This window comes from Vidua chalybeata, chromosome 1 (genome assembly GCF_026979565.1).
Source record: "Vidua chalybeata isolate OUT-0048 chromosome 1, bVidCha1 merged haplotype, whole genome shotgun sequence".
In the NCBI taxonomy this organism is placed as follows: Eukaryota; Metazoa; Chordata; class Aves; order Passeriformes; family Viduidae; genus Vidua; species Vidua chalybeata.
This window is the reverse complement of record NC_071530.1, coordinates 28,662,699-28,676,492: the sequence shown is the minus strand read 5'-3', so window position 1 is coordinate 28,676,492 and position 13,794 is coordinate 28,662,699. Positions and strand designations below refer to the sequence as shown.

The 13,794-nt window shown below is 37.4% G+C and overlaps 1 protein-coding gene across 2 annotated transcripts in view; it reads left to right on the top strand.

Annotated features, from left to right (window-relative positions):
- Window positions 1–203: 203 nt before the first annotated feature.
- The window catches only part of DGKB (diacylglycerol kinase beta), a 337,113-nt gene continuing 323,522 nt past the window's right edge, over window positions 204–13,794 (top strand). For both annotated transcript variants that reach the window (XM_053956128.1, XM_053956122.1), the window contains exon 1: window positions 204–267. The gene's annotated coding sequence lies outside the window, so the exon portion shown is untranslated. The remainder of the gene's footprint in view (window positions 268–13,794) is intronic.

Sequence of the window (13,794 nt, the reverse complement as noted above, 5' to 3'; positions counted from 1 at the left end):
TTCCCGAGAGGAGGGCGGCTGCCGGCTCCGCGCTGTGCCGCGGAGGGCGGCGAGCAGCGGGGCCGAGGGCGGCGGTGACCCCGCGGGGCCGGGCCGGGCGCGCTGGGCTGCGGCAGCCGGCGGCGGGGCGGGGCGGGGGGGCTGGCGGCGGTGTCGCCGCCGTCGCTGGCGGTGGCCCGGCTGGATGGCCGGTCCCGCAGCTGCCCAGGGCGCCGCGCTCTCTCGCATCCCAGGGCCGAGCGTTCCCTCCGCCCGCATCGCACTGCAGTAAGTTCGCGAGTCGCTGGGCGGCCGGAGTGGTGGGAGCCGCGGAACTGGGGGGGTCGTGATGCACGGCTGTGTGTCTAGGCGTAGCGGAGGGGCTAAGCTGAAAGTTGTAGCTAACCGTGGCGTGATGAATTTGTCACGACGCGTCGCTTTGATTTCTAGTAACTGCCAATTTGCCTCGTCGACCTGTATCACTTTGCTCAGCCTCAGTCAGTGTCCTGATGCTGCCCCTGGTAGCCGGGTTCACAACGGTGAAGTGCTGAGGCATTCAGTGTGGATGCGAACACAGCGAGGGTAGAAAACAAAAGATGCAGCTGCAAACTTAGGCTTTAAAGGCTGGTCTTCTCAAACTTTACGTGTTGATGTCACAAGCTCATTCCTGTGTTTTGGGTTTGTTTTTTTTTTAGGGTTTTTTGTTTGTTTGTTTTGTGGCCCAGTGTTGTTCTGATTCTTTTTGAAGAACAGTTTTATTTGTCAGAAGTGAATGTAATTACATTTTTCATTGTGAGAGTCCTGTTTTGGAGATGGATTAAAGGTCTTCTAATCAGATTACTAAATCGTAGGTATAATTTTTCCATAGCTAAGCAAGCAGACTGTAGGGTCTTCGGTTCTTCATTGATTGACTGTTTTTCTACAAATTTGGGTAGAACTTTATTAATTTTCAACAGCAGTTTTGTCTGGTTGTTGTAAGGTTAGAAAAAAATGGAAAACTTATAAAACCCTATCATAAAATAAAAAAGGCAATGCAACAGGATTGGGAAAACCAGTAATTGTAGCAGGAGACATAGTCTTTTAAGTTTTTATAAAAGCTACTTGACATTTCCTACTCCCATTTAGGTTTAAGTGACCTAATGTAGCAAAGTAATAGTTTTTCTTTGCACTTGAATGGTATGATGCATATATTTAGAAAGTCATTATGCGTCTGGGAAAAAAATCCATAGCAAGAACCTAATATGTATTCCCAAATGACTGGACTTATGCTATGCTTTTTGGATAACATGACAGGAAATAAGTCCCTTGTTTCTCCCCAAAGTGGTAATCCAGTATTACTCAGAGCCTGAAATGTCTATCTAGTACAGAAGGAAAACAAGCATCAAGAAACATGGGGCATCACAAAGCAGCACTTTCCTCCAGGGGCTTCTCTTGTCTCTTGTTCATTTGTCAAGGTAGAAGGACTTTGTTGTTTATTATGGCAGGGAAGACCTGGAACAATTATTCAACAGTCTGAAATGTTTGTGGAATTATATGTTTTACACTGTGAATTTGAAATATTTGGGTACAATTGTTAATCTAATTTAGGGGCCTGCAAACATCAGGCGTTGCTGTTCTTAGGCAGGTACAGGAAAAACTCCCTTTCTTATTTTTTTTAAGGAAGAAGTATATATGAATTGTTATGTACCAGCTGAAATTGTCTTTTCTAAACACCTATAGGTGTCTTAAACAGTATTCAGTAGCAATGCATGAATGAACAGATATTTTTTAAGAGTTCATGCAATATGAAAATAATAAAGTTAATTGTTTTAAAGAGCACTAGATATTAGGTTTTACTTATAAGGAGATTCTGCACTGTTTCTGCTCTGGAACTGTAATTCAGGTGTCTCTGTAGGATGGGTCTAGGTACCTCCTATTGCCTATGGAATTAGATCACTGGAACAGGAATGAAGAGAATGATAAGAGAGTTAGGAAACCTGTTAGAGCAGCATTTTGATAAAGCAGACTGTAAATAGCACATTTGGGAGTAAAAGTAAATTATTCACCTGGCTGAATAATTGGACTGGGCTTGTTTTGTGTGTGCATGTCAGCAGCACCGAGTTCTTGTGAATGGCACATATAGAATAGCTTGAAGTCATGCTTTATATTTAATGTAATAAAAACTAACAGCATATAGCATAGAATCATGGAATATCTCAAGTTTTAAGTGATCCATAAAGATAATTGATTCCAACTCCCTGCTCCTCATAGGACTAACTAAAACTAAACTGTGTGACTAAGAGCATCGTCCAGGTGCTCCTTGAGTACAGATAATACACGATGTTTCATTCATTTCCTAGTCAAATCTGGGAGACATTAATACCATGCAGTGCTGTAGAAGAAAAGGATGTTGGCCTCCTGAAAACTCCCTACAGCTTGTTGCTATCAAGTAAAGTTTGCAACCTGCTTCAGGAATTCCCACCTGAACTTTGCATTACTGTCTAGTGAAAAAGATATCAAGAATATGGACTATACCTTGCTCTGGATGTAATTCCCAATTTTTTTTTACACTTGTGTAGATTAGGTTCCAAGTGTTACTCTGAAAGAATTATAGTATGTCACATCCAGGTTAATCAACAGAAGTTGGTATAAAAGGTTAGAAACAATAATTTTATGACAAGAATTCCAAGTAAAGAATCTCGTGACCTTCAGTTGTGAGTTTCTTCAGTCAGGTTTTTGTTTCCTTTGGCACTTACAAAATAATTAGTAACAGTAATGGAAGACTTAAGACAATTACTTGTCCATAATTTTAGTTTTTCATAACAGTACTTTATTAATAATTTTCTCTTTGGAGACTTCTTTTATAGCTAAACCAGCAAATTGACAGTACTGGAAAGCTGAAGAAGTGACATGCTGGGTCCCACTGAGAAGAGTTTGATGTTTGTAGTTATTTTTAATACCTTACCTAAAAGAGTAAAAAAAGTTAAAGATTTGGGCTTTGAAACTGATATCTTGATTTTGTCAACCCAACCTAGTTTTCAGTACACTAATAATGCTCTTGCTATGGATAGAAATTATCTGATGCAGGTAAAGTATTTAGGCTAATTCAGGAAGTTGAGAAGTAAATATTTATTTAGTTGGAGTTGAGATGAGTAACTGTCCCCAAACACCCTGTAAAACAGCTTTATGCAATGTAGAACACATTTTATTTTTTAATTGTTTCTGAAGAAAATAAAAGACTTCTCTGAATAATGTTTGCAGCAGTTTAGCCCTGAAGGCATGTAGTTAGTTTGCCACAAGTTTAAAAGCTTAACAAATGTAAGTGTTTGGGGGCTGTTTATTTCTTGTCCTACCATTTAATACAAGTTTGGAATGTAAGTGTACAACTCTGACACTATTGTTTTGCCCTGAACGATTTTTTAAAAAGTAAATAAAACAAAGACAAGCAGAGTTGTAGACATGTTTGTCAGTTCAGTGTTACTAATTAGACTTCCAATTCTGGGGACTGATTACCTTTTTATTTTTAGATGTTTGTTGTTTACCATAGTAAATCATGACTGAAATGACCTCTAGATACTTCTTTCTTCTTTGTTAAGGAATTTGGGAATTACTTTTCTTATGGTGGCAGAAATATTTAGTTAGTACAAATGCCATAAATTAATTATCTTTAGGTTGATTTTCAGCCACATTTTGACTACTTGGTTTGAAATTGTTATGTTTTTTTTTTCCATTAGACATTCAATGACATGTCTAGTGCTCAGTAGTTGTAATAAGAAGCTCACTCTCTAGTCCTTGCAGTAGTAACAATCTCAAGAGATGTGATGAAAATTTTCAGGAAAGTTAATGTTGGTGCATCCAAATCTGTGAGCCTTCTGCTGTGATATGGTGCTTTGCTTGCATATAAGGTTGCCTTGTGGTTATTATGAAGCATTCCAATGTGTTGTTGGTTTAGTCAGGAAATGGAGAAAACTCACACAGTTCATAGAAATGTCTTTCTTTTCTCCTTTGTCCTTTAAAGCATTTTGTGTAAAGTAAAAGCAATGAGTCAAATTTATTCTTTTTGGTCTAAATTTGTCTCCAGGTGGACACTTCTGATTTATACACTGGTTTGAGTTTGGAAGTTACCTGAACTCAGTCCTGGGTGCTCTTGAAGTGTATGTGGCTTTTCCATGCAGTGACAAATTTTATGTTCGTAGTCTTAGAGAACTGAGAAGCTAAATTTAAGTGAATTAGAGGAACGGCAAATAGTAAGGCAGCTGAATCAGCCTAGGAGAAAATATCAGGTGGTGTGAAATCAGCAATTTTTTCTGTCTTATCTTCTGAAAGGAAAAATAGTGTTTTCTTCTAAATTGAGAGACTGTGGCCTAGACAAAAGAATATGAACCACTGCGTCCTGAGACTCAAGGGTCTGCTGCTAGTTTTGCCTCTTTAATTGTGGATTTTCTCCTGTGTCCTGCATGAATTTATGAATTAATCAAGTGAATGGGAGATAATATTATGCCAGAAATAGGTTTTAAGAAGGGAAGAAAGAAAAATTAGAATAAAGAAAAAAAAGAGATAATAATTATAGCAAAAAAAAATTGATTCTGAGGTAGATGAAAACTGAAAGTTATGTGATTACAAGCAAGAATTAATTAAGCAAGCAAAAGGAAATATAATGCTTACCTTTTTTAAAATTTTTAAATTCTTTTTTCTATTTAGTCTTCAATGAAAACCTTTTTCTAAAATTTATAACAATTCTGTGAAAAGGTTTAGGTTTATATATGGAAAACTTGATTTAATCTCCTTTCTATAATCGGAATGCTGCTTTTGTACACCCCTAGAATATTTTACTCAATATCCTTGCCTATTTCTTTAGATTTTGATAACTTGGTCATAATTTAGAAATAAAGTTTTTAAAATGTTAAAAATATACATTGATGTGTCTATTCTGTCTTCTGTTCAATATCTAAATACCATCTGGCTACCTTCTGTTTCTCATATTATTACTAATGGAAAGTCAAAAGCACCTGCTAGGGTAAATTTTAATTTTAAGATGAGCATCCTTTATAGGTCAGTTGAAGCACATTCTGAATGTATCCAGGTCTCTCAATTCATTATAAAGGGTGCCTGGCTAGTGTGCCTTGTTCACAGTTTAAAATCTAATTTTGGGACGTCTGTCTTTGTGTGAGATAAATTATACCATTGGATATTTTTTCTCAGGTAGGAAAATAAGGAAGAATTGAACTCCTAAGAAAGTGTCAAGTCTTCTCCATGCATTACTGAATATAAACACAAAGTAAAATAGCCTTAAAACAGTAGTTCATTAGAATGGGCCATGTACCAGAAGTTAAATATCAAAGGACCTATTTTTAAACATATCTAAATAAACAAGTAGTCTGGAGCATTTCTATTTTTCTTCATGTCCCAAAAACATGACAATGGTATGTTTTTACCAAAAAGTCTGTCTTAATTCGTTATTGATATAAAATATCCCATCAATGCTTTTTAGAGAAAAATAAAATTACAGGCCTTTCTAAAAATCCTGGATTTACTTTGAAACTCTGAAGCCTTATGCGTTTAGGTTTACTTTGTTCTACATGTCATACACATTGAAAAACTACCGGATCTGTGATAAGGTTTGTCTTCATATGTTGTTGCAAATTCAAAATTGTGTAGTACTGCAGCTACTTCTGTTCAGGACATACAGTGGGTCATTTTGTCTGTTTTTACTATAAAAACACCCATGAAAATGTTTGTGTTTAAACAGCCTGACAACTTCCATGTCAAAGAATTCAAACCTTCTAAACAATATGATCTCATATAACAGAGATACAAAAATTTGCACTGCCCTTTGTTAGGCTTAGTGCTGTTGACACAACATTTCATAGAAGTAGAATGACTGGAGGAATCCTGGGAAAACTTTGAATATTAGATGTTGTTAAAAACAGTATAGTACTCTGATAAGAATGTTCTTTTACTTCCTCTTTAAATTTAAAATGCCAAGTGGTTATTTTCTTTTCCTCACATTGTAAAATATCGTGTTCAGTTATGAAATGTTTTGCTTTTGCAAATTCAAAATAGTTACTCATAGAAAAGCTTTATGTTCTGTCTCAGACTTTTTCCTATAAATATTCACCCAGAAACTACAAAACCAGCTTATATGAGTGTTCAATATATTTTTCTACCCTGTATTGCACAGTACACCAGGGTGGTGATTGTTACATATCTCTATTGGCGTTGAGAAAAAGAATCTTGATGAAGTTCCAGTACTTATATCTAGTTGCCTATTTAGTGAGCAAATTGTTCAAGTCTCTTCTAAGAATTTTTGTGTGTTCTTATTAAGGTCTGATGAGCTGATGAAGTCAGGGTAGGTCGTCTGTCAATGACAGAAGAATTTGTAGAATCTTACAGTTCTCTGGCTAACAGGAACATATTCAGTAATAGTTCAGTGGAGTTTAACAGGCAGGTAGCTGTAAAGGAAAGTAATAAGAATATATGGGCTATGGAAAAAATGTATTCTTTTAAGAGCACTCCTACGGGGTTTGGGCCATACTCCCTCTGACCTTATCTCAATTCAGAGCACATGCCTGATGACTGTGGTCACTCCATGAAGCTTTTTCATTTGGAGCTTTTTCATTTTTCACTTTGGATTTGTGACTCAAAATGCTGTCTATCTAAAGGAAGAGATGACCCTCTCAGTACCCTAATGTGATGATATATGGAGACAGAGAGTTCTGCATGATTAGTCCAGGACCCTAAATAAAAGGATAATGACTCCTATGGGGGTGGAAGAATGCTTTCATCATCTAGAAATCTTGAAAGCTTCTGTGATTAATCCATAATTCATCTACCATCTTGAAGTAAAATAAAATAAAAGCATTATTTTCAAAATCCAAAATGAACTACTGTGGAACATGGACTTAATGACAGCAGTTGTAGAACTGAGACATTCTTGCTTTGTTTATTTGTACTAAAATCAGATCAAAATCTATGTATCCTGACAAGTTACAACTCTTTGGATTTGCTATTTGGTCAAGCTCCAGTTTGTCTTGCATTATTTACATTCTTGGCCGATTTTCACAGGAGAGCATCACAAGCAGGAAAGGTTTTCCAATTCTTGTACATATTTCTTGTCAGGTTCTGCAGTTTTCATTCAGATTCAAATGCTTCATCCCTTCCCCATATAGAGTTCTTTAATTTATTCAGGAAAAGTTTCATTACTCTTCCCCTGGTCTTGTTTGCTGCTCTCATTCTTTGGAAATGCAAATATGTATTTGACAGAGCAGGTGCCATCTCTTTTAAGCTGAGAGCAAATTATTAACCCACGAAGTGCGGCGTCACATCGTTTTCCCCAGTCCCGGGCAGCTCTGGAGAGCCTGGCTAGGGCGTTGGCTCTCTGCGGGACCAGGGCTGCCGCTTGTCCTGGGCGCTGCTGCGTTCAGTGAACTGGTGGTGGGGCTGGCTGCACTCTGTGGCCGGCGCTAGGGCAGGACAAAGAGGCGAAGGAATGTCCGGTCTGTCCGCGCAGTTGGCTGGAGAGCTTTTATTGCCACGTGGAGCTGTGATGGAGAACAGCGGCCGCTCCCTGGTGCTGCGTGGGCAAAATGGTGCTGGGACCAAGGGCGCATGGGATTTTATAGGGGGCAGGCCGACAGGGGCGAAAGCCCCCCTTGCCCGATGGGGACAGACAAGGGAGTGATGTGGACCGTGGTAACCAACGGGGGACGCGACAGGGGCGGACACAGGGCTCCGGGACAAACAGGGTTGTGGGGACAGGGTAACAGACACAGAACTCTCAGGAGTGAACAGAGGAGTGGTTACAGGACTGGCAGGGTGATGCTCCAGTGGCAAGTGACCCGGAGCGGACCACCGTGGGGGGGGAACATGGGGGTGCACAGAGGTACACAGAACTGGCTAACTAACATATATCAGAACCCCTAATCTGAACCCAAACCCAGGATGCAACAATGAAGGAATGACATGTTCTTCTCCAGGGAACTTGATGCCTGTATTCCAAAATGAGATCTTGTTTCTGAGCCTTGTGCTTTCATATCAACATGTATGTTGATAACTATTCTTCATAATAACAAATGAATATGAATCACATGTGTAGATCAGTATTGCATGTTAATATCAATTTTTTTTTTTCATCTGGGTCTATGTTTGAGGGATGTGTAGACAGTGTAAAGAGGTGCATTTAACTTGTATGTTTACTTTTATTATATAACCTGAATGTTTCAAACACTTTAAACCAGTGTGTTCTACAGCCATTTAAATGTTTTAGGGATATACAAGAAATGTTGTGGCTGTTTAAAGGAAAGTTCCTTGCGCAAAGCACAAAGTTCAGAGAGATTTTAAACTGTTAAAAAATCAAGCACCTGAAGGTAGAACGGCTGTGGTAATTATTTTCAACTTGTGGGTGTTGGAGAAAAAAAGATAATACTGAGTCTTACCTTGTCTTCAACAATGTTGTCATTGATTCTTCAGATTTAACACATACTCCACTGCTTATTTCTTGTTTTAAGATAGCCTAATAGAATGGAAGAAGAAGAGGGAAGGAAAGAAAGTTCACGACAGCAGAATCTTTCTAACTTAATAATTTAAAAGCCTCATAATACTATTAAATGCCTTAAAATGGTTGTAAAAAGCATGATGAAGACCTTACATGTGGTCATGAAGTTTATAATGGAGAAGAATCTTGTGTATTGTAGATGGATTCTTTTGAAGAATTGATAATGTAGATTACATTCCTCAGTATAGCTGAAGTTGAATTCTGTAAATGACTTCAAGTACAATTGCAACTAAAAGGGATATTTACATTGGTTATTATCTACATATCTTTTGAAAACTATATATTGCTAGTAAAATACTTTGTTTGTATGCCTCTTCTCAGTTTTTATAGGAAGTATGTGTTATATATGTGGCAAGTGAACACCCACACTAGTGGTAAACATTTAGTGTGGTAACATTTAGTGTGGTAAACATTGTAGCATTTAGTTATTTTTTCCCAGAGAAAAATAATTACTGTTCATCAGTTTGTCTGTTACTTTGTTTATTTGGGGGAGGGGGGGGTTATTTGTTTGGGATTTTTGTTGCTTTTTTTTTTTCTGCGAGAGTCAAATTCTGCATATTGTACTCAAAATTCACTGTGGCTTATATATATCCTTATCGAGGTACTATTAGTGAGGCAGGTGAATGGGATTGTTCTTCATCCTTCTTAAAAGCATAAGAATAGTTTTACTGGATGAAAGTCTGTCTGGACTAGTATGATGTCTCCTAACAGTGATTATCTAGAAAAGAATAGAAGAATAGGCAGAGGATGTCCAGTGTGTTCCTTCAGGTTCCAACACTCTGTACACATTTATTATTTTACAGATATCTGAGATAGGCCTGCTTCATTTTTAAGATGGAAGAATTTTATGTACTCTTATTTTTTATGTTCCATCTTTTTGTCCTCTTTTTTCAGTTCTGCTGTAATCAATTTGCAAATCCATAAAGCTCTGCATGTTATTCAGAATGCAAGTATACCAGGGATCTATACAATGAAATAAATTGTTTTATTCTGAATTTTTTTCTGAATACTTTTATTTTTGTATGCTGTCAAGCACTAAGCTGATATTTTCTGATTATAATTCCAATTTTTTATTATGTTTCTGAGTGGTAACTCATCAGTGATGAGCTCACTGGTCATCACTTTAAGTGTATTGCTGTGATTTATTTTTTTTTTTTTTTATGTACATTACTTTAGATTTATCAGTGCTGATGTACTGTGGGAAGTGGAGGATAGCATTAGCAAGCAAGAGAAAGAACAATCAGACTATTAGACAACTTAATACCTATGTCATACCTAAATTCAGTGTCAGCTCTCTAAATTTTTTCTTGTACCTATCCTTAAAAACATTTTGGTGCCCGTGTTAAATATTTCATTGGCCTGGAAATAATAATAATTAAAATAATGACTTATTAATCTATTGGAAAAGGGTTGTTTTTCTTTGTGAATAATACATGTTGAACTTAATTTTTTTTAAAAGATACCCTAGGCCACAATACAATGTGTCACACCTCTTGCATAAATGTACTTATTTAAAGAACTATTAAAACCAGAAACATTTAAAAATATTTTTGGAAGTTTACTTTTTTTTTGCTTTTCTATGTTTTCCAATCTTTTAATCTTAACCTAATACAAAATATTCTGCTGCCTAGTCCATAAATACTTGGACTTTGTTAATTTAGAACACAAGTGTGTTTATGTAAGTATGCATGCCTTCTATATAAATTTCTATTGACTGCATGCTGAATATGGCAGCAAATATTCACTGCAGTTGTGAACATGATTAAATTATGGCTGCCAGAATCCATCTGACAGTTTAGTTACAGGAATTGCACTTTGAAGTGGTGATTAGAGAAACAGTTCTGACCCAAGTGACTAACCCTGGCTGGGGTCACTTTAGATCTGAATGAAGTCCAGTACATGACAAATATCATATACCTGACAGAAACCAGCTCTGTAACTGGGGCTTTGTGTATGCATTACTACTAAATATTTGGCATTATATTGCAGTATTCCTGTTATCATTTTTTAAAAAATCAACATCATCGTGGTCATCCTCTTTTGGAGTTGATCACAAGGACCGTTGTGCCTAGTCATTTACAGCCTGAGAAAACATGTCATTAGATGCCTCATGCAGATTGGGGTTCACTGAGCATCAGTTTTGCACACCCTTACCAGAAGCCACAGAATGTCCCTATGGAGTCTAAAATAACCTTATAATACAAGACTAAGTCATTAAAACAATAATGTTACAAGAAGAGAGGACTAAACACTCTGATAATTTTAATTTAGAATGAAATCTAATACTGAGTCTGTCTCATCTGTGAAGGTATTTAAGCAAAGCTGCTACTGTCATAATTTTTTAAGGTCTTATATTTTAAATATTGAAGAAGGTGTAAACAACATTACATCTAAATTTTTAAGTGTGACTGTTCACACTGAGAGGCTGTTTCCAAGGATTGTACTTCTGTGAATTTGTACTTAATTAAAAAAATATATTTCCCATAAATTACTCTGTATGAACTACTCATCAATATTTATAATCTTGTATATAATAATGCTTATAAAGTATGTACCTTGGAATTAATTAATTTTTAAAATCTTTTTAGTAAAAGCTGCAGTTCTGTGACATGTTATATGAATCAAAGAGAAATATTGTCTGGTATTTCATAGTCTGAACTAATGAGATAGACCTGTGCCCCTTGTTAGGTGTACAGTAAAAGAATTTACATTACAAAGACATTGAAGCAATTTTAGCTCAGGAAGATACATCTTTAGTAAAAACTATTGAAAAGTTTCTAGACTAGTAAAAGTAATGAATACTGAATGCTGTCAAATGACTGTATTAGTCTGTGGATCTGAACATAAGAGGGTGAATATGATAAAGCAAGGCAATGGTAAATGAGGAAGGCTGATGCTGTCAGACTCCTGTTCCTACTCCTTTTAAAGCTTACTTATTCTAAATATACTGAGATATGAGCAATGTTTCTTAAACTTCGAAGTTTTGATGAAAAAATGATGTATAGTTTAAAATCAGTGCATTATAATTCTTGCTGTTGAGGTGTGACTGCAGCCGCTGCCTGCCACAACCTCAAACAGTCGAGAAGCACCGGCTAGCACTGCCTATGAGAGGCCGAGTGGCCGCCACGCGTGTGCAGGCACTCCAGGGGAATGGTGTCTGCCAACCTGGTAGTGCTGAGCGCTGCGGCGTGGGTAACGCAGCTTTGGTAGCTTCACACGCTGAGAGGAGATGAAGGGATGAGAGAAGGACACTTTGTTTGCGAGCCCTAAGAACTTTTATTCCCCCATGCATGGTCAGAACAAAACGCTCTCTGAGCAATGCAATGCAAAATGCCGGAGAACAAAGAATGACAACAGATTAGGTAGGGGGTGGGCAGACAGGGGTGGAAACCTGGCTCGCCCAATGGGGACAAACGATAGAGAGATGACGTAGATTATAACAACCAATGGTAACATAACAGAGCTGGGTACGATGTTCTGGAACAAATAGAAAGGCTAAGGTGGGGTGATTGATACGGAACTTCCATGAAGAAGCTGGGGGTGGTTTCAAGATTGACACCCGACAGGGAGTGACAACCCCTGACTGACAGAACCAAATAAGGGGAAAACTGGGAGAGGTGAGAAGATTGACAGGTAACTGTGGATCTGAGTGGCCGGAACTTTCAGGGTAAACAACTTGGAGCAAACCACTGTGAGGGAAAAATAGGGAAGTACAAGGAACAAACCTGACATTAATAAAATCCCTATCTAAATCAATCCAACCTACAACATGTGACTTCTGGTGTTGTGAGTTTATTTCCTGTGTGTTTTTTCCAAGGTGTATTTGTGTCATTTCCCTTGTAGCAGATGCATGGAAAGCATATGCAGATAGCTTCTAACCTGCTCATACTTTGAGGGAATTAGATTAGACCATGATGAATTCCTGCCTCTGGAGCTAGAAGTTTTTAATTATTCTTCTGTTTGTCTTGACCTTGCTATATTGAAACTGTTTACAATTCTGTTTTCTAGAAATTTGTAAAATATATACATTACTTTTTAGAGAACTAAAATTTCAGTCATCAGTGTCAGATACAGCCCTCTGTCCTAGACCACAGTTGTTTCTGTATACTGCTCTTCACTGATTATTAGCTGTGCATTATATGATAGTTTTTTCCTGTTAACAGTTGTAACAGTCTTAGAAATATGAAAACGTACCAATATAATTAGAGAATTCTTTAGTAACAATTATATAGTCCTCACACTACATCAAAATACATGGTCATACATAGAACTAGGTCTTTAAAATAAGAAAGTTAATCTCTGTGTGTAAGGCTTTGCCTACACCATAGAATCATAGAGTCAGTGAAATGTGCATCAGATGAGCTCAGCTCAGAGTTGAGCTTATTCAACTTCCTTTATTGTCCATTTTTTTTTCTATAATATTTTGTAAGAAATACTTGTTACATTTCATCAAACAGACCACTAAAAGAGCAGCTGAAGAAAGTTGTAACTCTGTCTGTCTTATATTCCATCTTACATCCTCTGACTGCCCTGATTTTTACATCTCTGCTGCTGCCTCCTCCATTTCTGTGTCCTTGAGCTGTTCCTGCTTTTCTTTTCCACTGGATGTTGATAATGCACTCGGGGAATTAGGAACTGTGAAAGTGGGACCTGCTTGGGCTGCCTTCAAACAGTCACAAGGCACTTCTAGTAGTGACTATGGTGGAGGCAACTACAGCAGAGAGAAACTGAATTTCTACTCTAAAAGTCAGCTGTTTTGCAGGGTTTTGTGGTGGTTTTTGTTTAGTGTTGTTTTTTTTTTTTTTTTAATGTGTATGTGTGTGGTTTTTTGTTTCTGTTTCTGTCATTGTTTTTTGGTTTTGATGAGGTTGGTTTATTTGGCTGTGAGTGTGTGTGTGTGTCCCAAGGTTGGGGAAAGCTGCCATGTTTAGGAAATGAAAGGGAAAAAGAGAAAGCATTAAATATTTTTTCCTGAATAATTATTGCCTTGCAGAATAGGTGAGAGCTTCCTACCTCCGCCCTACTCTTCTGAAATGGAATTCCAGTAAAACTTTGAGAATGCTTTCATGTGTTTGACTTAATTGTGTCATTTTTAAAATTCTATATCTGCTTTGGTTAGTACAGACTTGATATAGGGGATAGTGAGTTTGCTGGTATCCTTTTACCAGTGGACAGTCACTGCCCAGATTGTCTCTTTGTCTCAAAACACTTGATGTACATTTTCTTGCAGTGTAGATTGGCTGTATTTCCATAACAAAATATTTACTTTTCTACTTGGGATG